The sequence below is a fragment of the Struthio camelus genome, chromosome 5, assembly GCF_040807025.1.
Source record: "Struthio camelus isolate bStrCam1 chromosome 5, bStrCam1.hap1, whole genome shotgun sequence".
In the NCBI taxonomy this organism is placed as follows: Eukaryota; Metazoa; Chordata; class Aves; order Struthioniformes; family Struthionidae; genus Struthio; species Struthio camelus.
Genome location: NC_090946.1, coordinates 36,249,735 through 36,277,547, shown reverse-complemented (window position 1 = coordinate 36,277,547; position 27,813 = coordinate 36,249,735). Strand labels below are relative to the sequence as shown.

The 27,813-nt window shown below is 38.4% G+C and overlaps 1 protein-coding gene across 18 annotated transcripts in view; it reads left to right on the top strand.

Annotated features, from left to right (window-relative positions):
* LRRC4C (leucine rich repeat containing 4C) overlaps positions 1-27,813 on the top strand; it is a 551,925-nt gene that overhangs the window by 447,652 nt on the left and 76,460 nt on the right. For 3 of the 18 annotated variants that reach the window (XM_009682830.2, XM_009682831.2, XM_068945547.1), the window contains exon 1: positions 1,162-3,020. The exons of 14 other annotated variants lie outside the window; for them this stretch is intronic. The gene's annotated coding sequence lies outside the window, so the exon portion shown is untranslated. Of the gene's footprint in view, positions 1-1,161; positions 3,021-27,813 lie in introns of those variants that run through there. One more of the 18 variants, XM_068945549.1, reaches the window with a different exon arrangement.

The window sequence follows — 27,813 nt, the reverse complement described above, 5'->3', positions numbered from 1 at the left end:
GAAAGCGCCTGACTAATTCTTTTTTTGGGTTTGTGTGGAGGAGTTAGAGCTATAAATAATTTCTTTCTGATTTTGAGAGAGACAAATGCTGGCATATATCATCCATATTCTGTTTCCCTTAGATCTTGCAGAGCAGCATATCTAACTTTATACATGCAAAGTTTTCTGTCCCTAAATTTCTATTGAATTTAGGTCCCTGAAAATGCAAAGCACAAACCTGATTCTGAGTACTTTAACTAACGTACATCTAAGTAGGTACTTCTAACATACGTTTAGGTAAGCACCTAACAAGCATATCAGTACCTTATTAGTGAAATCGGAGACTGAGTTTAAAAACCTGAGATCACTGTACTTCACTGCATCCCCACTCCTTTTCCTCTCCCAGCTGAAAAATCTTGGTCAGAAGGCAACCTAATCAAGCTGTGACAGGTTTGGTGTGTGAGCCTGGATGTTTTATTTTTGTGTTCCTGTTACTTAACAAATCACTGAAACTGTCACTTAAAGGCACTGAAACCTTGAGGCATTTCATAGGGCTTTTGGCCTGGAACATCTGCCAAACTGGAGTTTTAAGTAACTTCTATGTTTATACAAGTTTAAACAAGCATTTATTTCAGTACTTGGAAAACAGATTATCCCTCCATACAAATCACTTGCACTGTTATTTTTTTGCAAAGATAACGTTACACCTCATTTCATTTTACTGTCATTCTCTCTGCTTCTGTGGCTAAGCTGGTACCTGTGAATACCAGTTCATCTGTACCTTTGTGTGCAAAGATAATGTTAGACCTCATTTCATTGTACTGTCGTTCCCTCTGCTTCTGTGGCTAGGCTGGTACCTGTGAATACTGGCTGATCTGCCAGAATCAGGCAAGCTTTTAAGAAAATGAGTTTTGACATTCCTTTCCTTAAGATGATCCTTTGTTTTTCAATTACTGCTTTCTCACTGGGAGGTTTCTTGAGGTAACCCTGAGCTTGTTCCCAGACTGTCAAGCAGGTGGCAGCAGTGCCACGTCGGAGCCGCTCGGCTACCCTTGCCGCTGACATCAAGTGTTAACGCAATTGACCAATCAGTGCTAAGATGATGGGAGGTAATTGGGTAATTGTATTTTACTGATCACAAGCAGAGAAAAGAAGGGGGGAAAAAAGGGGGGGGGGGGGGAGAAAGAGGGAGAGAACAGAAGGGGAGAAGGAAGAGTGTAGCCAGAAAGATTCGCCCTGGGACATTTGCAAATCCTAGGGTGCCACTGAAAGGGGGGGAGTAGGAGAAAGGCAGAGCGACAGAAAAGCGGAGCTACTCCCAGCAGCAACAGCAGCAGCTGTCTGGAACTGGATATATACATACATGCGTACGTACATGCACACACAGGGGGAATTCAAGCTGAAGCTAATGGCAGGGAGAAGGGGTTTCTGCTGTGCAAAGGGCTGTGCGTTTCAGGGATGAAACTAAAAACTGAAAGAAGCGGCAGCGCTCCTGGGAATGTGTCATCTTGGAAGGGAGGGAGGCAGGAAGGAAGGAAGAAAAGGGGGAAGATAACTGGCATGTGGAAGAAGATGGGAGCCTAATTCACTGCTGTGCAGAAGGGAAATTCAACTTGTAGATCTGAAATACACGAGGCTGAGCTTGGAAATGAGATCGGACCTGCGCTTGAAATAGAGACAGAGGAAAAGGGAGGCAGAGACTGGAGAGCTTTTATCCTTCTCCCTCTCTCTCTTTCCCTCTCTCCCCAAAGAAGAAACAGAAGTTTATGCGTCTTGGTGCTGCTGGATCTTTATAGCTGCTGGACAAAAGATGGAGAGGAAGCTGAAATGAAGAGCAAAGGGAGCCCGGTGCTTGTGAAATCCAGAGCTAAGAGGACAAATCACGCCTCCCCAGGGTTCTTTTGTGCCCCATCGGGGGAGTTTTAACATCAAAAAGATTTTGAGAAATGTGGGGGGGCAAAGGGGAGAGTGGGCGTTAAAAACACGCGTCCCAAGTGTTTAAAAAATAACGAGGGGATGGATTTATTCTTGACAGCTGGTGGGAACCTTGAATTTTTTCCACTCCCTCCCTCCCTCTATTCCATTTACTGTGAGATTATGAAAATGCAGAGGAGTTGGAGAGAAGGCAAAAGGATATAACGTGGAGTTTGAAGCGAGGAGAGGGTGCTGATGCTGTGGATTGCTGGCTTCTTGCTGAAATCAAAAATCCAATTGCGCACTGGGTTGTGATTGGAAATCTAATCAGATCTCTGGAGGGGGGGAGAGAGACTAAAAGTTTATTGTTTTGATACACACAAAGAAAAAATTAAATGCAAAAGGAAGTTCTCTGCTAAAGGAGTGTGAGGCAATAGGGAAAACAGAAGAATGGGAACCCCCGTTCTAATGTGGAGGCGCACAGATTGGATAATTGATAGTGCAGCAAAGAAGGGGGAAGAAGAAAATTGCCTGGCAAGACCTGGATCTTAACAGTCACAACAAAATTACATTAAAAGAATACAGATGGAGGGTTCCTTAAAGAGAAATACAGCCCTTTCTGCTCTCCTGAGAAAAACTAAATAGTGAGCAATGGAGAGCAGAGGAGCCAGAGAGGCAGAAAACCTCAGAAAAAGGAAACTAGGCAAAGGATGCACAGTGGAATGAAAAGTTTCGGAAAGGAGAAGGACCATTCATCCTCAGCAAGGGTTTTGTTTTTTTCTTGTTACTTTAAACCCCTCTTCTCCAGCAAAGGCAAACATCGATGCTACTACCACTACAGCAATTTTAAGCAGAAAACTTGAAAGCGACAGAGAAAAAAAAAAGGACAGAGAAGAAGAAAGAAAAATTGCTGGAGGAGAAGGATTCAGCAGTGTTGGCTTTGGATTGGCACCTCTATGGACTCAAAGTGATTGGAAATTGCGGTTGGATATATTTTATTTTTATTTTCCTTTCTTATTTTTAATTTCGGTTTGGTTGCTGAAATGAAATAGTTTTCCTAACCCCTCCCCCACCCTGGTTTTTTCATAACCACTCGGATTTCCAGCTGGATAGTCTTTGAGGATACAGTAAGTGCACTTTCCATTTTATTTTTTGTTGGAAAAGAAAATGTGCCCCATTGCCTCTTTCTTCCTTCTCCCTTGTCACTCGGTCTGATCCCCCCCGCCTGTCCTCCACCTTAAAAAAAAAAAAAAATCTGATGAATTCTAAGAACTGAATGTTGATAATGATGATTGGGGGGGCGGGGGGGGAGGTCAGGAAGGGAGAAGGGAAGGAATGAGGACAGAACCAAAATCTCACAGTACCTGAAATGTTCCTGTTAGTGAAACTTCAACCTTGGTAGGATGTTGCAGATGCCTGCCTGTCTGCCTTGTGGCTCTGTAGCATTTGTAAATGTTCCCTAGCAAAGAAAAATTTTTGAGAAAGCCCCTGCAGTGAGTGGTAGTGTGCTGCCTGATTGCCCAATCTGTACAAACCGTTGCAACTTGCATAGAATTGGATGCACAGAAGAGGTCTGTTTATTTATTTTGTAAGTATTTAAAACAAGGGCTCAAATTTAAATCCTGGCATCCAGTCTGACATTGCAGATCAATATGGTGTATTAACAGGAAAATTTTATAATCAGGTAGGGAGGTGAAGGATGGCTTTTGGCGGGAGTAGGGGGAGTAGGACAAGAGGTAGTAATGGATTTTGAGGAGGCAGTACTGCGAAGAAATGGTATTCTTTACACACCATTGCTAAAAGCAAATAGTAGCAGGCAGAGAGAGGGCATCTAAAAGCAAAGAGTAGCAGGCAGAGAGAGGGCATTCTGCTATTGAAGGGGAGTTCTGAAAACTGCTGTACAAGGCACCCATGCCCTCCAGATCTCCTAGGAAATTCTTTGTGATTTTGTGGCGAATCCTGACTCCCCTAGGATTTCCATGGCAGTTGAAGGAGATTTACTTTATTTGACGAGCAGTGAGGATACTATGGTATTAGGAGGTTTTTGTTACTACGATGATAAAAATAATAAAAAATGGCTTGTAGCTCATGGGGTTCACAGGTTAGTAGTCATGTGTAAGTAACAAATCACTAAATCTCTCTCTCTTTCTGAAGAAATGGGATGGGGGGTGTGTGTGGAATAGAGATAGGATAACACGTTTAAAATAGAGGTCCTCGTGTTCCTGTGGGGAAGAGCGCCACTTCCGTCCCCTCTCCTGGCATGACTGCTTACCTTGTAGATGGGGATTTTATTTCCTATTTCCCCCTTTTTGTCCTCTCTCACCTCCACCCTCCTCAACCTTGGCCTTCACATGTAGAGGCTCCAACTGAAAGTCTTTATTAGGCCAAATTTTTTGAAGAAAGAGGGAAGGAAACACATAATTAAATGAACCATTGGACAAATATGGATATTTTTTGGCAGGCAGGGTGCAGAACTAGCTTTGCCATTCATTTTACTTTTCTCTATCTGCAATATTCTGGAGGAGGGGAAAAACAGGGATGGGAAAGGTGTTGGTAGAGCTGGATCTTGATTTTAACATTTTTTTTCTGGCAGTATTTCCTTCTTCTCAAGCTTCCTGCGTCAAGCAACACAAACCAGAGCTCTAACTTCCTTGGATAAACACATAAATAAATATTAACCTCTTCCTTTTTCCCATTTCTGAATTTTCTTGCATCACCACTGTTATTTTATGTAAGCCTCTTCTATTTGGCGTAATGATGTAATGGAAATGAGACCTTCGGCCTTTCAAATGTGTCCCATGTGCTTCTGTTTGGAGGTCATGCCTCTTAAGCATTGGCTACTTGTAAAGGATTGCAATTTAGGGTCCAGTTCTGCTCCTAAGGAAATCCCTGGGAGTTTTTGTTTTGCTACACGAACAAGTCAGACCCTTTGTGCTGTTGTGTTTAGAAATAGAAGGAAGCAGGCGCAAAAAAAATTGTTCCTTCCAGCTCCAATTATTCTCATCCTTCTCAGTATTCCACAGATAAATCAGTTTAGTATGAAATGCTTTTGCCTCATTTATTTCTCTGAGCACATGTTTTCTGGTGGGACACTAAGTTTGCTAGCATCTGAAAAAAAAGCACAAAATTCTACTCTCCGTTCCTTCATGTATTATTGTAAGTCTGTGCCCTATTGTGGGCTACACTTACATCAGCAGTTGCAGTAATAGAGCAGCTAAATTTATGTTAAGCTGCTACTCAGTAATTACTGAAGGAAAAAGAAGCTGGCTAAGGAAAAGGCATCTCCAAGCTTTTCCCTGGATTGCTGTCAAGTGAGCACATGAACAGAAAATCTGATAGAGCAAGTCTACCTTTTGGCAATAGAAGGCTGCCATAGATGCCTAATTCATTTTGTACGATAACTAGCAGGAGGATTTGCTTAAGGTGATAAGGAAGCACTGAGAAAATTTAGCCACCAGTTTGGGCTGAAATAGGCAAACCCTGTGAACATTAAAAATCTAGGGGATGTATGTCTGCTTCTAAAGAAGCAACAGTTTCACACTTCAGTGAATCATTCACTTAATACAGTAGCCAAAGACACATGGAACAGCTCAGAGTTTAACTCATTCAATCTCATAATAGGGCTGAGTTTAGAATTTCTCAGCGCTTGTGCAGGGACTTATCCAGAGTCCAAAGAGCTGGTCTTAAAAGAAATGGCAAAAACATCAATCCAAACGTACCTAGATGAGGAGCAACAAATCTCCTTGAGCGGAGGCAAGAGCTAGCTGTCTTTGCTACTTCCCTTGTGCGTGCTTGAGCACAGGTGTATCATGCAGCAACATATGCTGATCCTGCAGGCTGTCTCCTCTTCCAAAATGTGGGCAGTCCATTTAGTAACGACCCTGGCAGCTAGGCATTTGGCACTGTACAGTGGCCCATTCTGTATCTATTTAGGTTCCAAGTGCTAGTACAGAAGGAAAGAGAAAGCTGTGTTTGAAAAGTCCTGCTCCATTTGCTGTAGTTGCTTTCCAGAAAGTCAGAGATCATTAATCTCAAACTTCAGTTTCATTGGTAAACTGCTGTTTAGTAATACAATGGGGCAGCTAGTGCATGTCTTTTCACACATCAGGAATTATTTGCACTGATCCAGAATAGGAGCAGGTTCAGTTTGCTGGAGGAGCAAATTTTGTGTCACAGTTATCTTCCACCTTGATTGCAATAACAAGTGAAAAATGCATTTTTGGAGTGGGTGAGACTCAACAAAGAATGTTTCAGATGTAAACAGATAGAAGCAATTGTGTGAAACTAGAGAACGAGAGTGATTCCCAGGATCCTGTCATGGCTTCCATCATCTGGATTTTGAAACGACTTGCCTGTGATCTAAAGAGCTCATCCCATTCACATGAAAATGCGTGCTGTGGCAATATGAGACGGGAATATTTTCCACAGGGCTCAGGCCAGGTTTTTAGTGAGTGCTGAGAGAGCTCGATGCTGGTGAAAAGCACAAGCTAGATTCAAGCGAGTGAAGTCTCAATATATCTTGTTTGCTGAAGGAAGGCACTGCGCACCATGGCAGCGTGCTGAAGCTGCCATCTTGGTCCTGCCGCTGGCCTTCGCTTTGGCCTGGAGATGTCCCTTTGCTTCTGCTTACCAGTGAGGGAATGAGAAGAGAGAAAAGGGGTGCTGGAATTAGTGTCGTTTGCAGTCTGGGAGGGAAGCGACTCCAAAGAAATGCAAGTAGCATCCACCAGGTTATTTCTAGAGTAGTCAAGCTGACTGGACTTCGGGCTACTACTGAGAGGGAGCCTCACCCATCCCTTTGCCAGCTGGTCCATGAAAAGCATAATGAAAAACATGCCTCCCTCAGTTAAAAAGGGCTTCCCCCACAGGACAAGCAAGATGAGAAAGATTTAGTTATAGCAGTAGCCGCGGTGGTCTGGAAGCCAGCTTTGCAACCTTCTCCAATTTTGGCAACTTGGGCAAGGAGAGCTGCCGTTAGGAAGTATTGTACCTCAGGTCCCCTTAATCGCTGTTATGGCAGAAGACATTGAGGCTTGGCTTGTGACATTTTGGAGTGGTTTATTTAATCACGTTAAACAGGAAAGAAGGGTCCCTGTTATTTACTATTACAGCATAATTTCTTCCGCTGTGGGGAGAGGGAGATGAGCACGCTAGTGGTGTGCTTTAATTGCAAATACACAAGCTACAGTACCTGGAAATGAATTAACGCAGAGTTCCTGGTAGGGAGCCTAGATATTTTGCTCTCTGTTAGAGGGAAAGGCGAAAATCAGACGCTTGTGCACGCACACAAGGATTTACATTTGGTATCCAAGGAAGCGAGAGCAGAATTCTGCAGGGCTTTCTGTTCTTTGTTTAAATGTTGCCATAGCAATATCTCAGGGCACAAGTTAATGTTTTCCACTTCTTGAGTTGAGCTTTTCTTCCCTCTCCCTCTCTGTCTTTCTCTGCACCAACCAAGGGATCTCTCCACAGAACTTTGCACAACAACAGGCAAAGCAGCTCGATGGCTGCATTATCTGTCCGCTTATGTCTATTTGGCTCTTCTCCCCTGTTGTTTGCTAATATGTTGGAAACCCAATTAGGAGAAAATTGTTGGATGGAAGTGAAGTGCGAGGCGCTTGTTGTTAGGACATTGAGCATATTACAATATTTTGTTTAGTGGTGATATGTTAATTGGATAGCTGCAGGCAAGTGAAGTGTAACAGTCGCTGACAATTAGAAACAACAGTTAACTTGCCAGGACTGAATCTATTCCTTGGGCAGATTAAAACGCTTTTCAGGTATATACTAGAGCTTCTCTAAACTTAAATACTCACCCCACTGTAAGAGCTAAGCAGAAACGAGATTTGGCATCGCTGCTTGTGAAAGGGAGAGAGGCAGCATTGGATCACCGAATAAAGTCTCTGATAGTATTTGCTGCAGAGCTTGTACTTGTTATGTCAGAACTAAGGGGGTGCAAAGTAGCAAAAAACCCAGGAGAATTAGAAAGGAAACAAACCAACCCCAAAATAAAGCAAAAAAACCCAGCAATGATGTCTTTACTTGCAACTAGGTAAACCTTGCTCAGGAGTATCACAACAAAATAAGTAAAATGAATGTGTTTTTGACTGCAAGCCCAGTGGTAATTCAGAGCATTTAGAAATGCCCTTTGTGTATGAAGGATCTTCTTTCAGTTATTTTGAAGCTATAGGATCCATACAGTCCTGTGCATCAAATGCAATGTAATATGAACTGGCTTCCTGAAAGCCCCAGTAGATAATGCTTTTTCAGCACTATACATGTAGGAATGATTGCTTTAAGGGTCAGACCTAATTCTGAGAGCCAGTGGGTGGTATTTTTTTTTAAAGTATTGATGTAGTTCAAATCTCTATCACATTTTATTTTTGCTTGCAAACCTCTTCACTTTCACGTCGATAATCTATGTACTTACGTGCTATGTGATGCAGCAAACAAAGTCAAACACATTAAGGAATGTAGAACCTCTTGTTTGTCCATGGGGTGAGTATGGCATGGGTAATAATAATGCAGGTTTCCTCACACTGCTTGTCAGTGTACCTTAGGCACAAGACCACCTTAAAAGCTTAAGCAAAAGCTAATTCGGTTCATGTACCTTGACCTTTCCTCAGCATCTTTGAGATGGCTAAAAGGGTGGGGAGCTGTGAAGAGGATGGAGATGGTCACCTAACTTGTCATGCACCAAGCTGCTGCCCACTCAGATTACTGAAGCGCATCAGATTCCACGGTCTTGACTGGAATTTGAAATAGGGAGCTAGGCATGAAAGTTTCATCACTGGATCTTCATCAAACATAGACAAACTTTTTTTTTCCTTTTTAATTTCAAAAAACAGCTAATAATATGGGGGAGTCAGGAGGCTGGGAGATGGTCTATGCACTGGTATAAAGTGGGAATTCTGTCTTGCAGAATGAATCTTTCAATGAATTGAAAGAATTCTTTTGATTTTTATTCACTAATGCCCATCTTTCTGGTCTTATGCAACACAAGAATACATAGGAGCCAGTCTGTTGTGCAACCAAATAATCTCATTTCTTTTACTTATTTCTTTCTTCCTCTTCTCTTCTATCACTGTGCAATGATGAAACACAGTTCTACTCCAGCTAATCTCAATCAGAGCTGTGTTAGTGACTTCAGTTAGGGATTGTTCCTGCTCTGTGCTTTAAGTTGTTGTTTCTTCTCCTAAAAGAAGCACAAAACCTGTTTCAGCTCCAGAAATCAACAGTCGGACAAATGCTTATGTTTACAGATATAAAAAAGGGATCTGAATGTCGTTTTGAATCAATATGCCACAAAGTCCACTTTTCTATCTGTCTAAATTTCTAAATGTTCCACATTTCCTTTGCAGTCTTTAATGACATTCCAAGTAGTAATGATTCTTTTTCATCAGTGTCTAACGTAATGACCGGTGGATTATTGAAATAATCTAGTCCTTATGGCTGCTATTGCACAAACTCAGTTTATATAAAAAATCAAATATTTTGTGAAATGTCATATTTTTTGGCTGAATTCTCAGTCATGCCTAAGAGAGTTTAGTGCTGGTGTAATTCTGTGCATTGCCTATTCACATAAATAACTGAGTATTATGACATGTTATAATTACTTTAACAGAAAGTTTTGGAGATCACCTTTTAAAGTCTATAGAAGAGGATCTACAAGGAGAGAAAAGGGTTAACTTAAGGAACCACAGTTTTTTCTCCCTTAATGCATACACCTTTCAAATGAAGTGTGCAAAAACATATTAGGTTCCATGAACTTCATTGCCAAAGGGCATACATGTTGTGCTAAGGGTTTTTTACTTAGCTGTTTGATTTTACAAGAATTTCCTCTGCCAGCACATTATTTGTGAGGCCTTGTTTGAGAGGTAAAGTCTTCTACAAGTGGTTATATACTGTTTTTCCAGAGGCAAACTTTTATATTTGTTACGTCATTTAAAGAACGGAGGTTCATTTCTCTAAGGGTTCTTAATGGCACAACTACTAAAGGGAAAGGATAGTGAGCCCATTAGCCTTTCAGGTTGCTCAGATGTAGTGCATAGTCTCCTACCTCAGTAAGATTTTTATTGCATTTAACGCTCGTGTGAGTTTTGACTGTATATGGTGCAGGAAATTAAAACCATAATGGATTTTTCTTTTGGACTGGAAAGAGGTCAAAAAACCTCACCTTCAGCGAATGTTCATGTTGATATTCCTCTTTCTGTAATGCACATTCCACTGAGTAGGCTAGCCCTGAAGACTGAGTTATATACGTTAAGTAAAAGACTGGAGTTAAGTGTTACAGACTACTGAATCAAACCATAGGATAGAATGGGTTACTTCCTAAGTACCTTTCTGTAATGTGTGGAAAAAATAATTGTCTTTTTATGGGAGATTTCAGTTTTGGGGGATATATATGAAAATCTCATGCAGTGGTAATAAAATATTGTTAGGAGTTGCAAAGAACCATAGGTAATAATTTCCTATCACACAAGGTATTGCATCAGATATCAAATATCATCTGTATCAGATTTTATTGTGGCAAAGAAAGATCAAGTTGATGGTTGCCTATAGCAAATAAAAGATAAAATGTAGCCAATAATGCTGCTTCAGAAGGGCCTATCTTCTAAAGCTGAGGAAAATTGTAAGAAAAATTGATTGGAGAGGAAATATAGATGGAAGATTGAGAAGGAAAAATGGAAGATTTCTAAAAAGAATATATTATTTTGCCAGAGAAAAACTAAATCATAAAATAATTCATGTTTGACTATGAGGCTGTCTTTGATGCAAGGGAAGATGAAGTAAAAAATTTAAAAATTAAACCAAAATCAATACAAAATCAAATCAGATAGTAGGGGAAAAAAGAAGACAGATAACAACCAATATAAATCATAAGCTGTACAGGGAATACAATTGACAAGAGAAAGATAATTTCCCAAAGATGTCCAAAAAAATCTTGATAGGAAGGGGAGGGTGGGGTGGAAGTTGGAATATGCCATAAATGAGGGACTCTTATTTCTGTTGCAGCTATCCCATGAATAGTTTTTAGCAGTAGTGAAGCAGAAATGACAGAAGTATTCAATAAGTACTTCTGTAGCTGGAAAAATCACGTTTCAGGATGTTTACCATGAAAAGATAAAGGAAGTGAAAGGATATTGGACAACATCTATTAGGGATAAGCATTTTTAAATCAATAATCCTGTTATCTTTTTCCTAAGGGTGCTACAAAGCATATCTCTGGAAAATATTCAAACAGTGCAAGTGCAATGACCTTGTTAATCATTGACCAGTTAGTCTGACATAAGTTTTAGGCAAAATAACAGTGAATCCGGCACACAATTCAGCTGACAGAGATTTAAAGCAAAGAAAATGATTAATGGTGATCAGTATGGCTTTATGGAAAGTATTTTTTATAAAGCAAACATTTTGGCTGTGATAGCATTGCAAGGTTGGTAGATAAAAGTTGCCATAGAACTACAGTACACTTGAACTTTGAACTGCATAGGATACTTATTAAATAGCTTAGACGAACCTGTCAGATATTTATAAAAATAGTTATTGTGGGGAAATATCTTTGAATGAGATTTTTCCAATGGAATTATGCAGGTACAAAGTACAATAACGCTTGTTACAATATTTGTGTATCAATGATCTAGTGTTATATAAATGATCACTGAGAAAAAATTGCACTTAACATAAGTGTAAGGCCCACCCTTGGCTCAATAGCTTGCATCACAGCAGCTGTTGAGAGGGGAATGTGAGTGTAAGAAGTTGCCAGAAGTTTCCCCCTGTGGTTGCAACCTTTGACTTGGCCTGACCGAGCTGCCATCGAAGGCTGTGAGGAGCCTGCATCCAGCTAGCGGAGTGACAGGAGGGGATGCAACAAGCAGACTCTCACACCATGGGTGTGCATAAGTGAACTATGGGGTGCTTTCTCCCTGGCAGATAGCAGGGAACGGCAAGGGATCGCGCAGTGCCAGAGCACCCATGTCTCCAAGAGGCAGGATGAGCAAGAAGGGGAGCCTGCGCTCCCAGCAGAAGGGGTGTGCTTTTAACCCACACAGCCTATGAGGGTATGTGAGTGATACTGCTTTTGAGGATTCGTTATAGGGGTGTTTAGAAATTTGTAGGTGTTTATTTTCATTTTGTAAATCTCTAGTATAGTGGTTTGTCTCTTATGCTGCTGATCCTGATCCTGCATGTAGAGTTCAGTGATAGCTGGTTAATTACATGTTGTTGATAAATCAATATACCACTTTGATCCTGATTTGATTTAAATTATGTGAATTGAGCAGATTTTCCTGCAACAGTTAAGTAGTGGCAGCACGATAAATAAGGCAGATATGCAGAGTGATATTGGTTGCAAAACAGTATGTTTGAGAATGACAAATACAGGTTATACCTTCAGAATGAGGGACGTTCCTCTGTAAAAGAGTCTGAAAAGGATTTAAGATCAAAACAGGCAAGCAATTCCACATAAGCTCCCACAGTAATATTGTGTTAAGAAAGACTGTGTCATGCTATTGAATAAATAAGCAGAGAAACAGAGTAGTGAAAGATATTTTAACAACATCAATAGGAAAACTGGAATTCTGTGTACATTTCAGTTTGCCCATGTTTTGAAAACTGTATTGAAAAGAAGGAGAAGGAAAGAGAGACAAAATACTTTGTGGCTGAAGAAGAAGAAAGTACTCAGTGATAAATTTAAAGTGCTCAAACTGTAGTTTACGGAATAGGAAACCTTAGAACTGATGTGATTAGTGAATGAGGAAAAAATCAGGTGTTTAAATGTTTTCTAATATAGCAAAGAGAAAATGCTAAGAAGAATCAATAGCTGGAACCTGAGGTCTCTCAAAGTCAGATTAGAAGTTAAGGATAGATTTTTAACAGTGAAAATGGTTCACCATTTTAACAAACTGCTTGGAGAAGTCCTGTTTTCCCCATTTCTTGGCGTCCACATATACAGATTGAGTGTCTTTGTGGAAGGATGCCGTAGAGAAGTACACATTACTGGGTTTGTTCTATTGTGATATTCAGGAAAGGCAGACTAGGTGATTCTGAGGTTCTTGTAGTCTCAGCCTGTGATTCTGTAGGTAGAAGCAACGTGGCCTTGAGCATTCATAATCCAACTTCCAGTCCTCATCAGCAGTAAACATATCTAGCTTGTAATGCGCGAAAGACTCTCAGAGGATAGAGGATTTCATTACCCATCCTCTCTGCTGAGGTTGCTAGCACAAGGTGCCAGAAGTTTTGGGTGAGTAGCTTCTTTGTGGCAGTAGTCTTACTGAACCTTGGTACCTGAGACTTCTATCTGGTTGACTGGAAAAAATGTCTTTTGAAATTGGTTAGTTTGTCAAATCTGAAATGTTTTATAGAGATTCATTTTGAAGACTGTGCTGAGGGTGACAAGATAGTTGCCATACATATCTGCCTCTCTACTCAGTAGCCCATCCTTTAGCTTATCGCAGTGATCAAGCTTCTACCTCCTTCATAGTTCATGACAAATTCAGTAAGAGTGGATAGATGTGCAAGCTTGGGGGTATTGTACCTCTGAAACACTGGCTCCTCAACAACCTGGGCGTCCAGCCTGAAAGAGCGCATTTGTTTGAGCTGACACAGGACTTCGACACGTAAATTCAAGGAAGTCAAATGTATGGGCTCAGAGCTTCTTTCTAGTGTAGTTTTCTGGATATGAATCAACTTTTGAGATAGTTGGTCTTTGTGCCGGCTCAGTTCCCTTTCATGGAGAAGTTCAACACTTCTTTTCAAGCCTGAAATCGACTAAATGTAGAAGTAGCAAAGTTGGTATACCCTTCTCCCTATTTCTGTGTACTTAAAGGCAACTAAACAGTGCTCTGTTCATATCTTTCCCTTGCTGCCTACCATGGCAATAGCTGTTAAGCAATTTAGACAGGAAATATATTTTTCTGTCTTCATAAAATAACTTTGTTTGTGGACCTGATTTTTATTTGTGTGCTTGTTTTGCTAATGTGTGTACATGGGTTGCAGGGGAAGGCATAGAAGAGCAAAAAACAAAATAAACTTGTCCCTGCACCTGTGCACATTTTCATTACACGGTGTAAGTTATTCTACTTCTAATTTCTGGGACAGGATGTGTTCTAAACCCTAGTGAATAAATTCATGATGGAAATCTAAAACAAAAATATATATTTCATAGTTAGAGGTGAGATCTGTGGTCACTCTCTCAGTTTAGTATTGAATTTCAAAGTATGTTTCATAGTCCAAGCCAGATGTTTGTGTAGTTTTTCTTGCATTGAAGAGCCTTCCTAAAGTAGTTGGCAATTTCATTGTTACAACTCAATGTGGTTGTCCTGAGAGGTCATGGACTGTGAGAAAGAGTATTCTCTCAAAGAGCAAAGGGCATTCCTTTGTAGGTAACTATATTCAGCCACTCTGAGCTATGAATTGCCAAGAGGTTCTATGTCCTGAGATAACTAGTCCTCATTTCTTTCTCCTTTTTCAAAAACACCTGCCAAATTCGTACATCTTAGGAGGTACTGGCCTAATTAATGTTTCCAGGATATACACTTTATCTGTGATGCTGCCGCAGAACCTGCATGCAAGGAGGCATATTTTGCAGTGGCAGGTTGAAACAATCGTACTTTCTTTTTCGTCTTTGACCTTCCTTCCCTGATTATCATTCTCCACCCATGCAGTATATATCAACTGCAGCTAATGAAAATGTAAAACACTAGTGTATTCTTTGTTACTAAATTTCATTGTCTCCTCATTACTGTTCTTTAGGCAGTCACTGAATAAGATAATAGGACATATTCTTCTAGGAATGTGCTTCATGAGATGCTGTTCAGTGTTACTGTGTCAATGTATCCAAAGGAAAACTAAGACTTATTAAGCCTGATTTTCCTTGTGGCTTGTATTGTCATTTATCACTGAGCAATGCTGGGATTCACACACTATGAAATCAAAAGAGTAATATTTTATGCTCTTCTAATGTAGGTAGAAATGACTGTATACAAGGCAATGGGAACTTGAGTCCTCTGTAGAGAAATTCACCCCCTAACCTTTTCAGTATGACAGGGACAGCTGAAAGCCTGCTGACCTTTGAAATATTCCTGATTTTAGGAAGCTCAGGATGTGTTTAGAGACAAGGTTGTACTTCCAGTAGAATCCTGCTTTGACTATTTATTTTGCTATGTAAAGTACTGTGACTTTTAGAAACTACACATCAATAAAATTTCTCTTAAGGTTATTATTTTTTGCTTTATCTTTTTTTTATTATATTCTGTTCCTTTCTGCACTCTCTACTGTACTCTGGATTTGGGTAAACAATCTTATTTTTGCAGAGGTATGGAAATATATTAGATGATCTTACTGCTTGTTTATGGGAGAAAACTGTGGATGGTATGGTATGAATTTATAACACACTAACCTGCATTTAGCCTGCATTAAGAGTGCTGGCATAGGTACTGCATGTTAGGTTACACTACACAAAGGCACAGTTAGTAATGAATAACAGTATCTGCCTGGGCTTTTAGTGTTCAGTAATTAGCATTTTAAAAATCTATAGTGAATCTAAATCCCCAGTCATTTTTCCATATATATGTTCCCTATATCTTGGATTTTCAAGGAAGTAGGTTACATGTCCAAGTCTCTCACTGCTTCCATAGAAGTCAGTAACCCCTGTTGTTGAAATCCTTCCAAATTGACAGTCTAGGATAATTTCCTCATTATGTTTTTGTTTGTACTCTCAGCACTTTCAGTATTTTGTGACTTCATGAGGCACCCTTTTCATATGTATCCCTCATTTGCATGCACACACTTTATGCAATGTTTCATTCATTAGAGTTCAAACTGAAGAAGACATTGTTTAAATATAGCTAAAATGTTGCATCATAGTTCCATTAACTTATGACCAGTGACCATTTGGGAGCTGGGAAAACCAAAGCCTAAATCTGGCAGAAAGTCTTGCCTAGGACATTCCCTTTCTCTTCCAGTCCCTCCCTAACTTCCTTTGTTAGAGGTTCATGTGATCATTTCTCAAACTGATCACCTACCTAGGGACCAGCCAAATGATTACAGGGGCCAACATGATTTAATTTACTGACTAGTAAAGCTAACTCTGGCTGTATTGCTCCTCACGTCCTGACTAGGGTTCCTTATAGATGTTGTCTGTCTAGAGCTCGTCTCTTCTCAGTGGCAGCAGAGTTCAGAGGCTCTTTCTCTTGTGCAGAAGTTTCAGAGAGACCTTTGGTGCTGGAGGTGTCTTGCAGACTAGACTATGGTAGTACACAGGTTCACATCTCAACAGGATAATGGATAGATATTTGTATGAATCCGTATCCTTTTTCTTTGTTTCACTCTTGATTCACTACCTTAGTTTCTGAAGTCAAAGTTAAATTTATTGTGTTTTTTACTGCTAGATTTTCATTGCGAGCTGATGTACCAAAGTAACATCGTTGTTGCCTTTACTGGAGCTCTTTAAAAGTGCAGTTAGGGATTTGTTAGATCAGAACTTCATATTTGGGGCAGTTTTGCATAAGAATATATAGAAAGCTCTTGCAACCCCCCTAAGTTGCATTGACTATTTTAAATATCTGTGACCTGGAATGAATCACTGTAATTGAATCAGTGGAAAACAACGTATGTGCTGGCTCAGTGCTAATGTAGTAATGTATATGCTGTGCAAAATAAGTTGATAAATGGTTCAAAGAAAAGCTACTGAAAGCAAGTATGATACAACCTAGGTGCCATTTTTCCATATCTCTGCTCTCTTGCTCAAAGTTATAACCCAAACTAAAAGTTAACTGCCAAAGCCAAGGTGTTACAATGCTGCTTGTACAGAATCATGTATATATAAAATGTTTACATTAATATTGTATGTATGCGTTGGTATCAAATGGTATAGATTAATAATCAAAGTGAAGACAAGCAAAAGAATTTAAATGTCCCATTATGCTGCTATCCTCCTCATTATAAGATCCCCAGAGTTCATCCTGTGTGAGACACCGGAGGCAGCAGATAACTAGGTTTTTTTCCAGATTGCCACTATCCAGGAGGAGATGTGCAAAGAGACAGACTTCTTAAAGTATATTTCTATCATTTTTGAAACCATTACCAAGAAAAGCTTACTCAGTATCCAGCAATGCAAAATGCCTCAGCATTTGTCTAAAAGGACATAAAACATTTGACTTCAGTTGCAGTTCATCCAAATATTGCATTTTTTAATAGAAGAATATGGAAATATCTGTGACTAAAATTAATACAATTTACCTAATTAGCTTTGACTGAGGTGCTTTGGAAGATGATGTACAGTGAGTAAAATGTTGTTGCCCCATTAGAATGAATTTGAGGAAGGTGGCTGTGGCATCTGCAAAGCTGCTCTCAGAAATGTTCTGTGATAAAGACAAATGAGAAAAAGTTCTTTGCTTCAGGTAGTTTGCTCTAGTACACAAAGGAACAGTGTGGCTTGTAGGAAATTCTGTCTTTTAATATTAATTTGTCTGTACAACTTCTGCTCATTCTTGTGCTGAAGACCTCAAGCTTCAAGCTTTTTTATTCTGCAAAACTGAATGCTATTTGTCTGTTCCACAGAGCAATTCTGCATGATTAAATTATTAGTTTATCTGAAAATAAAACTAAATCAATAATATTTTTTATCAGTTAGAAGGGATTGCTTTTGGGTAACGAGTATTCTGGTTCTGCCAGAGAATGCCCTGTGGTTAAAATTCAGCCGTGACTAGTAACCATTCAAGGTTCAGCTTTTGGCTGCTCCATTTGACAAGATTCATTAGCATATAAGCGGGGTTTATAAGTTAGTACATACTAACTGAAAGCCTGACCTACGTGGCAATTTGTTTAAGTCGCACAGGTAAATATATAATTGTCTTCAATATTCAGTCTTCATATGAAAATTCAGGCCTCTATCTGCAAAATGGAGGTGTTTCCTGCACTGTATCATTCAGATTCCTGTCTGTATGTAGGATCTAGCACAATAGGGCCTCAAGTAATAAGTAAAATAGGTTTTGATACTGTAAGAGAAGAATATTTATTTGAATCTCAGAGGGATGGATTCAGTAACGTGATGGCATTGTGTTATAGGCCTGTGATGCAGCATCATACCCAGGAGAGCTCGAAGGCTATGTACAGGGTAACATCTAAATTCAGCTAGGCTGTATGCTACTTAGTTTCATGTGTTTGACACTGTGTTTGTGGATTCTTCCATGTCACGCAGCAATCAGGATATTGTGATGGTTTGGGCCTTGTTTACCCTCCATTTTTAATTGGAATTTTCATTAAAGTTAAATGAAAATAGTTTATACACGAGTGAAATCTATGAAATATTTAATATATCCATCACTGTGGAATACTTTGAAACTTCCCTGGTGTTTAAAACATCCTTTGGTCCTCTGCTATGTTTCTTCAGGAACCACCAGTATTTGCAGAATTGTGTATTCTTTCTTGTAGCTGGGTCTGAAAGGGGGGAAGTGAACAAAAGACAGCTGTGCTGGCTTTTTCTGCTGAATGAGCTAAAAATACTCAGATTGCAAAGTACAGTGAGAGTATAACGATAGCAAAAGGGGAACAATATTGGTAGCTCTTTAGAGGAAAAATGATGTAGTATTAAAGCATAAGAACACAAAAAAGGAGCAACTAAGTGATTTCTTGAAATAGTTTACCGTTTTCTGAGCATTTCTCTACCTCCATTTAATGAAGGGTTAAAAACTTGTAAGATATGGTGCTGTTCTTGCCAGCTCTTCTATGCAGATGGGCCTATAGACCAGAATGAAGCCTATGCACAGGTAGTTGCATTATAGAAAAAGAGTAAGGAAATAGTCTTTTTTGATATATTTAGCAAAGCACCTGTTTCCATAAAGCTATTTGTGTAGGAGGGGGATAGAAATCTCCACACATTAGTCATGTAGTTCTCGGGAGAATTACAACATTAACTACATGGCAACTAGGTAAGGAAGTAACTTCTAAAGAAAGGAAAATGATTTAAAAATAAGTAAAGTTTTTTTCAACAGAGGCAGTGAAAAAATTCCCCCGAACAAAAGCAAGCACAAAAAGATCAAATCTTGTATCATAGACTTCCCCCTCTACTGGGGAAAACAGAAGAAACACCTAGATGTAGCAGAATGGACAGTCTTGTGTACTGTAGAGGTTACCACTAGAGAGTCCTTGACTCTGATCTTTGTGGCCTCTAATTCATAGTATGAAACAAACCACACAGACTGTGTACTCAATTTTACCTCTCTGTAACTTAAGAGAAAATACTTTTCCATGTTGCAGGACAGATCCTTCCACACCTCATGGGGCTAAAATTCTCTATGTAAGAGAGTTCAGACATCAGACAGCTTAATATATTTAAGAAGTGGGAGCGGATTTAAGAAGAGGTTTTTGGAAGCTTAGTTCACAGCTGCGTGAAAGGTCCTTGAATGAAGGCATTTTATAAGTGCAATTTTTATTGCAATCAGTAACACCATACATAATACATATTGTTTCAGGGCAGAGTAAAAGGGGAATACAAAAGAACATGCACATCTTTTATCCTTAAATATTCCATTAGTGAAACAATTCCAGAGACGTAGGTCAAAATCTTCTCTCTTGTACTTCCATCCTTAAGAAGGATTTTTCCCAATTTACCAGCAATTTTGTGATACCACAAACTATTTTATATTGAAACTCAGTGATTTTTTTCTCCTAACTTATTTTGCCTCAGGCATAAATTGAACTGAACAAACAAATAGAAAATAATCCCTTCCTGAAAGTTAAGCAGGATTGCAAGCCTGCCAGTTCTTACTCATGAGAGTAAATACTTGCAAACATAAGCTTATTCAAATATGGCTTTGACACTCCAGCTCTAAGTGAATAAGGAGTATTTGAGTAAAAGATATCCAGGCCTTCTACACATTTTACACAGAAATTATTATTCATTCATGTTTAATTTAAATATGGGAATGATCAGAAAGCACAGTGGCTAAACGCTGTTTTCCATGGACACTGTGGGATTTCGCCATATTTGTCAAGGCTGCAGCCGTTCACAAGCTTTAAAGGTAAAAGTTCTCTTTGCCGTAGATCACAACTTTGGTTGCTTCAATTTCACTGCTTGATATGTCAGTTCCTTGTGCATTTACTAGGTGAACCACTGCCCGCTGCTGGATGAAAGGTTTCTGTAGCACCCCCTGAACATGTAGATTTCCTTTTTTCAATGAACTCAGGGAACTGATCCCTTTAATATGTTTTAGTAGAAGGTTATGAGCAATTCAGTCTTGAGGCTGTAGACAGCTAGTTGCTGAGTGATGATATCTGAAGTGATCAGAAAGAATTTGGGCTGTGTTAAGGGCCAGGACCTGATACAGCTCACGTTAACTTGAGTGAGATTCAGCCATGACAGTACTTTCTTTGCTTCTCTTCTTTCGAATTTGCTTACCTAGCCCTTTGCAAACATATGCAGAGAGGTATAAATCCAGCAACTGGCATTATGTATCATTTTTGAACCAGTAATAAATTCCCTGAAATTGAATCAACGCCTTTCAACCTACTCTCTGTCCTTAGCCAGACGCTTGCCTGCTCCTTCTTATGCAAATAAGCAGCTAGCGAGCCTGGGAGAATCCACCAGCTTTGAAATGTGACTCGGAGGTCAATAGATTCAGATTCACAGGCGAGAAGTGAAATTCTCAGTTCAGGACAGTTTACTGTGAACACCCTACCCCTAGGAACCTTCCAGCAGAACCGAAGAGCTTGGTGATGTCTCGATTTCCCAGATTATGTTGATTACCATGAGTCCGCGTAGGAAGGCATGTCTGCTACTGAATTACAAAATACTCTAGTGAGTAAAAAATGCTTATTTGAGCAAGGCTTTTCAGGAGGAGATGTCTGGTCAAATTTAAGATTCTCATTACAGTCTCTTGTGTTACTGTTTCTATACCTGAATTGCTGCTTAAAAGCCACAAATTCAGTAAAATAAAAATCAGTAAGAAGACTAGTAGGGCAAAAATGTAGTGCTAAGTTCAAGGCTATACAAATGCATGTGTGTTGTGTTTGCCAGTTTCATCCTTCCTTTTTATGTTTTGTCTTTTCTTTTTTAAATCTGTCTATGGAGGTAGCAACACAATTAAGACATCTAGATCAAAATCACCAACTTACTTGCTTTTACTTGGCACGTTAAATATCTTTTAAGAATTGTGTTTAACATAGAGTCTTTGTCTTTTTGTTTTGAAAGGTCCTTTGAATAGCTTTAGTGAATTGCCTAATTGTTTATTGATCTCATAATTATTCAGTTTGTTATTCCGTTTTTTTTTTCCCTTTTCATTACTTCATGATGTTTTAAAAGTCCTGGATAAAGTTTACGTTAATTCAGAGGCCCTTATCAAAGTTTTCTTCATTGCTTAAATTCTATATAGTCAGAGTATTAAGGAAACAAGTTCTATAGAAGTTCCTCAATAGTTACTGAACTAAAAAAAGGAGAAATTATCCACACGTTCAGAGTTCATTTCTTACACTATAAGTAGAAGATAGATATGGTGCATTTTGCAACAGGCTACTCCCATAGGGTCATATTTTATTAAACTTAGTAAATTGAATGAGTCAGAGCCATGGCTATCTAGGAATTCAAACAAAATTATTGACACTGTAGCTGCCAAACATACTGTATTTTTCTTTATTTTTGTGATGGGTGTTAGGTTAAGAGATGTCTGTCTGTACAAACTCCAGTTGATGAAGAGAACAAGATGGTGCTTGTTTTCATTTTGCCTTGCCTTGCATTCCACGGAGCAGATCTGCTTCAGACACCACTCTCTTAAGCCCCGTACTCCCTTCCGCTACTCTTCCTCCAAAAGTCCCTGACAGGGTTCAGTGATTTTTCAAATCTGTCTGATTTACCTCCTCTGTCATAACAGAGTTGTTCCACTTTTACAGTAATAGTGGATGTTCAACAGTGGACTAAAAGTAGGAAGCTAAAGGACTTATTTAAGTCTTACCAGGGCAGGTTCCCCTCTACTCCCTCAATCCATAAGTAAAAATAATTGTGCGGCAATGCCAAGAATTAATATTGTACCATAGCTCCAGAGCCTTTGAAAACATCATATTGCATAACTATGATTCTACTGAATGGTATCATTATGACTAAAATTATCATAATTTAAATAGGCAATTTTATTTCTTGTTTGTTCATATCTGGCAGGAATCAGACTCACCATGGTATACAATAGATTTTCTAAATTTGAGTGAAAAACTAGAACGTTTTTCAGAACAAGTATCTCCTATACACAGCATAAACTAATGGAAAATGCTGGTCCTAATTAGTGATACATTCTTTCTTTGAAACGATCAGCAGATAAGTCATCTGTAGATGCAAGTAAGCTCCCGTTACCAGATGGAAAATAAATTAAATTGGACATATCTCATCTCTCAAAGAGTTAGTGCCAAAGTAGAAATGTATGCATATTTTTAACATCCTAACCTGCAATGTTTTGAAAGAGCTGAGATAAAAAGTTAAGTATTTTTTAAAATGGAGCTTTCCTTTTAAAACGTCATTGTACTTTACTTCATACTAACGCTAAAACTTGCTCAAACAGTCTAAGTTGTTATTCCTGGTTGCGTTTTTATAGAATAAATGTGAATGAGATGTAAGTAAATATGTGACAGTTGTTATGCACCATGACTAAAAGTAAAAAAATGGCTGTCTGGATTCAGTTCTCTTTGAAGAACAAGTATTAATAAAGTATTAATGCCTTGGGACCAGGAATTCCCAATACCAATTTTAGAGATTTTATATTTCTAATTTCTTTATCTCCAGTATTCCAGAAGGCATGGGAATTAGCTGCCATCATTATCTGTTATAGCAGAGGGGATATAAGCTGAAGCCCTCAAACTTCCGTTCTTAGATTAAGGCAACTAAACCTATATCTGAATGTGTATTTGTGCGTCGCCTGCCTTTTTCAAAGAATTTCAGTAGCTGCACTTCTCACGGACTTCACCTCATGGAACACCATTTTGAAATGTTGGCTCCTAACATAATATAAATCATGTATTTCATCAGGCCTGTCTTTCAAGTAAAAAAGAATTAGTGTAGTTTGGTTTTACATTTCCTTTTCAAAGATCGTGTTGCTAGATTGTATGTCAGTGTGCTTGAATAGACTAGAAGATGAATGATCACTTTGAAGTCCTATGGTGCAGGCTATGTCCACACTTATTAAATAGAACTGATAAATGTAGTTTAGCTTAGCTGTGCAATTGTATTTATTGCTAGATCCAATCTATATATACGCAACACATCTATCCTGTCTAAGTCCAGTCCTGCTATATAAGAATGTATTAGAGTGACATACACTGTGTTTGCATGGTATGCTTTCTTTATTTCTTATCTGATTCTTTTATAAAATCTACTTCAATTCTCTTTAATGTATTCCAGAAAACTTATATAGTAACCAGCTTAGCTAGTATCTCTCTGCTTTGCACTGAGCAAAATATAACAAGGTTTTATATCAAATGTGCAGTCAAGAAACGGCTGGACTTCTTCTGCAGTGTCCCAGAGCTGGCCAAGAAATTTAAATCAAAAGTCATTCTGTAATTGTTCTCACTTCTCATATGTATGCAATAGATCCTATCTAAATACTAACAGAGAGTTCTGATACAATAAATGAACCTTTTCCCCCTTTTCACTCTCTCCTCTTCCAACAGCGCTTAATTTGGTGTTAAATCTCAGGAAGAGTTGGCTTTTTTTGTAAATTTTGTTTTTTCATAGCATACAGATAAAAATGGAGTTCAGTCGTCAAGATGCAGTAAGCTATAGGGCTAGCAATGTTAAGTGGTATCCTTTTTCTAAAAGATACTATGCTTGCTTCTGTGTAGGACAGTAGAAGTGCAGCAAAATTTCGTACTGCTATTACATACATAGTCAATATTGTATACAATTATTTGGCTAGAAACCTATTTTTAATTAATCGCAAACAGGATAACAAACAAACAGAATAAACTGCATGTAAAAATAATGGTACCTTAAATATATTTATCAAAGTAAAAAAAAAACAAGTATTAAAAAGTATAATTAGTGCATGATGATAAAATTCATACCCACATGAATAATCCAACCTGAAAATTCAAATTATTTTATTGTGTGTGATTTAGCAATACAGATGGGGGTAAATTAAAAGCTAGACTGAACAGTTGTTCAGCTCCTTCAGTAAGGGAAGGAATGCAGCTGCACTATCCAAGAAGAATCCCAGGAACGGAATTAGGATTTGGTTAGTTCCAACTCAGACATTGCCTTGATCCATGAGGAAAACAATTTATTACAGTGTGTTCATCTTACCATTTTCTTTGCATCAGCCTTCCTCAACTTACTTTTAGGTTAGGAAGCAGTGTTTAGACTCTCTCTAGAGCCCACTTCTTTTCGAGGCTCCATGATCTGGACAGGACCTACAGGAGTCAGGATGCCTTACTGGATCAGGACTAGATCTCTCTACCATGCAGGGTTGAGCCATTGAAGAGAAATACAAGTTACTATAATAAGCCAAGTGCAAAATTGGATTACAAAGTCATTACAGGCTGTAGTTGTTCAGTACCTTTTAGGCCCTTGGGAAAAATTATTAAACAAATGAAAATGGTTTTAGATCTAAGCATTCTGTTCTTTTCAAGTAGGTGGTTATTATTCTTTAACTTATAAAATAATTATTTTGCAAATAATATGTGATTATTTCACATATAAAATTAAATTGATTACATCTATAGAAGTAGATTAGTGATTATGTGAAGGTATTAAAGGATATAAAAATTTATTTTCCTGTGTGTTTTTGTAAGTTGGATGTTCAGATAACAAAACTATTTCTGCCTCTTTTCTAATAGATTTCTGGTACTTTTTTTTCAAAGCAGAGTGCTTAAAAAAACCCTTAAAACTACCTAATATTGTTACTTTTTTCTTATTTCCTTTTTTGCATATTTTTATTTATTAATTGATTTTATTATATATTTAAGAGAAAGCATTTGTGAATATGTGTGAAAATATTTCTGCTGTTACAATTTCATAGAATCAGAGAATTATTGGTTGGAAACGGCCTCTGAAAGTTCTTAACTCCAGTTATCCACCCAGAGTGGGACTGTCAGCAACACTGGATCAGTCTAGACCTTGCTTTGCCTAGCTGAGGTGTAAAATCTTCCAAAAATGGATGTTTGACAACTCCTCTTACTCCCATGCTGCACCACTCTAATAGGGAAGTCTTCCCCAATGTCCAATCTTAAATACTATCGTGCACTTCTTTTCTGTTGCCCACTTTTTTTTTTGCTATCTGTCACACCTGAAAAGAATTTGCTGTAGTTGTCTTTGTAAATTCCCTCAAATGGTTGTAGGCATGCTTTAACCTCCTCTCTGCCAGACAAAACAAGTCCTGCTCCCTCAACCTCTCTTCCTAGGAAAGTGCTCTTAACCCTAACCATCTTCATAGCTTCCCTCTGAACCCTCTTCAGTTTCTTCACATCCTTCTTGAATGGCGGAGCCCAAAGCTGGTTGCAGTATTTCAGGTGCAGCCTCACTAGTGTGAAGTACAGCCAGGACAAATAACCCTTGATCTGAACTTTTCCTACAATAATACATGGCATCTTGAGAAAAAAAATCCTCCTTGACCCATATATAACATACATAATGCAAGATGTGCATTATGCTACCTATAATGACCCTAACATGAGCCTGGGAGGATGAAATCGTTTCTTATTTAGCTGTCCCTGACAAATGACTAAGCCTTTGAGACAAGTTAGGCTAAATCATTTTTTTACTCTGAGGCAATCAGTTGCTCTTCTTACAATACATCTCCATAGAGGTGGGAAGGGTCATGTAAATTACCAGGCCAAGCAAATTGTCAAATACGACTTGGCTGTAACAGACTGCCTTATCTAATCCATTCTCTGCATCTTCAGGTAAAGTATGGTTTCTATCTTTTAATATGATCTTTTGCATCAGTTGTTTCTTGGGACTCCTTTCTGCAAAACTCCGTCTTGTAAACACATGCAGTTTTGTAATTGTCTTGAGCCTGGAAATATCAGGACAGATAACTGGCATCTTTAAAGATTGCTATGTTTTCTTCAAGCTTTTTACTTGCAGTTTTTCAGAATTTCACTGGGCTGCTTTGGGAAAAAAAAAATCAGGAAAGGTTATGAAACAAGTGAATAGCTCATCCAGCCTCACATGTCAGAATGTATTTTTGAAATAGTACATGAATATTTGTGTTGGTTGCAATCTCATTAACAGGTAGACATTAAAGCTGGAGAATATGTTTTGACTGTTATCTCCCCTCGCTTTCTCCCCATACAGAAAAATAAAAACAATATAGAGCGGAATAAAACATTTCCTAATTTCATATCAAATTCTGTGACTAGTTTAATGTTTTAGAGAAACATTTCTTCACATTTACAAGAAAGAGCCATGCATCTTATTTTTCTTTTCGGCTTGAATAAGACTCTTAATTTCAAAGTTTGCTTCCATTTTATAGCAAAGAAACCAAAACTCTAGAATCTCCTTAGAATTCAAATGAGTTTAGTGTTTTGTGGGGGGGATATCAATACTTCAGTAGTGTTCCATGTGATTTTTTGTTTCCAAACTTAACTCGCTGCATATAGCTTTTCAGGCATACACAGAAAGATTCAGTTCCAAGTACTTTTTCTGAGCTCTTCCCTCCAGATATCCTGCTCCATGTAGTTTCCTTTGACACACAGTGTCAGCTGGCCAGCATTTTGTAGGACTGCAAGTTATTTATTTATTTTCTTTCTTATTATCATAAACCCTTTCTATCACATCTGCTCTCCAGCATGCACATTATACCACTCAGTCCTAGATCTGCAAAGCCCCTGCTATTCCATTCTCAAGTGTGTCTTGAGTGGAGTCTGCCAATTTTCGATTTTCACTAGATTATGCTGCAATTAAGATCAATTTAGTAAGGAGAGAGAGAGAGTTAAATAGATCAATTCAAATCATACTTTCAGGCTATCAATCAAAAACCATTATTTTCCTAGAGTAGAAATGGGAGGGTTGATGACAGCTCCTGAGAGTTTAAAAAGATGCTTAAATTATGCCTCACAAATTTTTGTGTGTGCAAAAACAAATCCGAACAGAATTAATAGTTCCTTTAAAAGATCCTGCTCTTACACACTGAAAACCATCTAAGTCATTGTTCTGTATGAGTATTTCTGTTGCATGTGCCCCACCAAAGGCAATAGATGCTCCAAGATAACCCCCAAATAACTATTCTGTTATAGACCACGAATAAAACGCAAAAGTTAAGCAAACCGAATAACATGTGAAAGTAATTTTTAATATTGTTTGATTTTTTTCACTTCTTTCACTGGGATTGCAATCTTTGGTGTTTTGCTGAATAACATGAAATTCCCATTTCGTGAGACCTTAGTGTAATAGTAAGAGTGCAGAGTGGACTACGATATAGAATTCTTATATTTCAAAAGTGTGTTGCAAGAGACTCTGAAAGTAGTTAATGATTTTTATTTTGAAAAGATGAATGTAAACATTTCACTTTAGTTTAAGAGAGATACCTTTAGTGGAGAATTTAGGTATTAGCAGCTGTTAAAGGAAAATACAATATTAGGATGCCAGTGACTATCTTTGTATTTTCCCTTCATTCACCTTTGAACTTTGAAAGTCTTTGAAAAACTAGGTACTGGAAAAATAGAAATGTGACTTTAAAAAAAAAAAAAAACCCTAGAAATTCATCACACTTTCCCTGTAGCAGACTTAAAGCATTTCAGCTAAGACAGATTTACAGATATCAGATATTTTTTCTAAGGTATTTAAAATACAGTTTTCCAGTAGAGATAAAAATTGTGATTTTTTTGAAATGGGGAGATAAGTATTTAGTCTGTTCTGGCATCAAAAGGTTTTGAGTCCTACTTTCTAGGCTTATGTTATCCTGAAATCTTCTCTATCAGGTGCTTGCAGGTTTGTAGGCT